This window comes from Henckelia pumila, chromosome 3 (assembly GCF_033568475.1).
Source record: "Henckelia pumila isolate YLH828 chromosome 3, ASM3356847v2, whole genome shotgun sequence".
NCBI classification, from domain to species: domain Eukaryota; kingdom Viridiplantae; phylum Streptophyta; class Magnoliopsida; order Lamiales; family Gesneriaceae; genus Henckelia; species Henckelia pumila.
In genome coordinates, this window is record NC_133122.1 from 7,026,098 (window position 1) to 7,028,597 (window position 2,500).

A 2,500-nucleotide genomic window follows, 5' to 3' on the forward strand; every position below is an offset into this window, starting at 1 on the left:
GATCGAACATGCAACGAAATTCCACATGGACGCATCCAAAAAACTGCCACAAGCACAAGATATCATGATCGAACCCACTCAAAACGTCTTGCGCAAGAACTCACAACCCCACCGATCTAACCCACCCCTACTTTTGGGGATGCAAACCTTATTGGAGTTTCAAGCTTATTCTCAACCTCATATGCAAGCACAAATATTCGGACACGAAGATGTGGGAAATCAATCGCAAGCGCGACCCGTGCTCCAATAAAGAGAACGAGACTCACACAACTTGCTCGCCGATCCACGATAGCAATGACCATAATGTGCCTTCCGGACCCACAAGCATCCTAAACCGAGGGACTTTGATGATCGCATAGTAGCTTAAGAACAACAATGACGAACACCTACGCATGCTTGATTCCCAAACACCGATATTCCTTCTTTCCGACCAACCGTAATAGAAAACAAGCCTACAAAGAGTTCGCGATCCGCATGTCTAAAAAGCTCATGCATGCAATATAGAAAGAAACGGGGTGCGAAATGACGTCGGGGTGAAAAAACTCCCCTACCGGCCGCCAGCCGGAAAACCCGCCGGAGCAGCGGCCGGAAAGGGCGCCCATCGAGGAAGGTTGTCAAGAGGTTGGATGAGCATGGGAGGCAATGGCAAGCATTGCCCCAAAACCTCAACCAAGCCCACGGCCAAACACCCTCCTCCCCCTATAGTATACTTAGGAGAAAAAACCCAAGTTTTAGGAAAAGTGGGTTTTTGGGCTGAGGAATCATAATAAATTTTTTCTTTTTTAAAACATTTTTTTTGGGCCAAATGCGAATCCGAACACAAACATGCCTTATTTATGCATGAAACTCGAGGGAAATAAATATTTGTGCCGTGAGAATCATCAATTTACTCGCTCGTTTGCGCTACATGCCGCACGGTGCCCCCAACTTGGGCACTCATGGTGGCACGAATCCGACGCCTTAGATGCATTATTTATGCATGAAAACTCGATAGAAAACAACATTGTGCCATGAGAATCAATGTTTGGCTCGCTCATTGGCGCAACGTGCCGCAAGGGGCAGCCCGCCCGTGCGCACGGTGACCCCAACTTGCGCACTCATGGGGGCATGAATCAGACGCCTTAGATGCATTATTTATGCATGAAAACTCGAGAGAAAACAACATTGTGCCGTAAGAATCATACTTTGGCTTGCTCGTTTGTGCTACGTATCGCACGGGGCAGCCCTCCAGTGCGCACGGTGCCCCCAACTTGGGCACTCATGGTGGCACGAATCCGACGCCTTAGATGCATTATTTATGCATAAAAACTTCATAGAAAACAAAATTTGAAAGAGTGGGTGCCCGGTGAGCCAACTTGTGGCAAAGGGCTTTGATGACTCTTTGTATAAACAATCTTTTGTTTAAAATAATTTACACTTTTATTAATGGCAATGACTTTATCTTTCTTCATATTGTTATATTGTGATATACTATTGTTGTTTTGATAAAGACCTTGAATATACTATAGTGTATGTAAGATGTGGTAGAACATGGAGATGTCTATCATGAAACACATCTTATAGTCACTGTATATTCTAAACTGTTCCTAGTCGATTGAGCCGTCCGATAATAAGGATAAGGATCGCTCGAGTTTGAGACTAGCATTTGCGATGCAGAGTACCACATTTCATTGGTAGGATATTCATATGATGAATGATCGAACTACCCTATCCGGACTTTCCAAGTGGTTATCACTTATCGAGTGGATAAAGTCCGTGGTTTTGGTTGTGCACCATTAGTCCTTACTACTTGAAACATCATTGAGACTCTATATGCTAGTACTGTGCTTTGACTCGTTTACCGATTCTATTGGGGTCATCAGGTGTCGGGATTGGGTACAGTTACAACACATATAGGAGTCGATGCTTTGTTGTCAAGGATTCACCACATACTTGCGAGTGTGGATATCCTATGCGATCTGAGGAGATATTAGTGTGACGAATCTCTGGCCAGAGTACATGATGTGATTTAAGAAATGGTTTCTTAGTAGCACATGCGATGTCACTTTTTGATCTTCAATATGCATTGCATAGTTATCGAATCTCGAGCGACTCTCGATATACCAATGGTTGTGAGCCCACGGCTAGCTGTATCCCTGAACCATTGAGGGTCACGCAGAGTAATGGATTTTTAATCCCCGTTGAGATAGTTAAATTTAAAGAGTTAAATTTAATGAACGAAGAAGTTGGACTTCTTATTTAAGAGTAGAGGAGTAAGATTTCCTAAAATGACATAGGGATGGCCATTTTTGGAAATCACTGAATTCGGATTCAGAAAAATTTATCTTGACTTTAATAGGTGCAGAAATGGTTTCTGTGCACATTGGTGAAATCGGTTTATCAATCGGAGTCACGATGAATTTTATATTAATTTATGAACATGCGGGCTTTGCTTGTCGGGCTTGAACTTATGACTAATGGGCCCTAAGCTGTTAGCGGCCTACATTATAAATAAGTTATT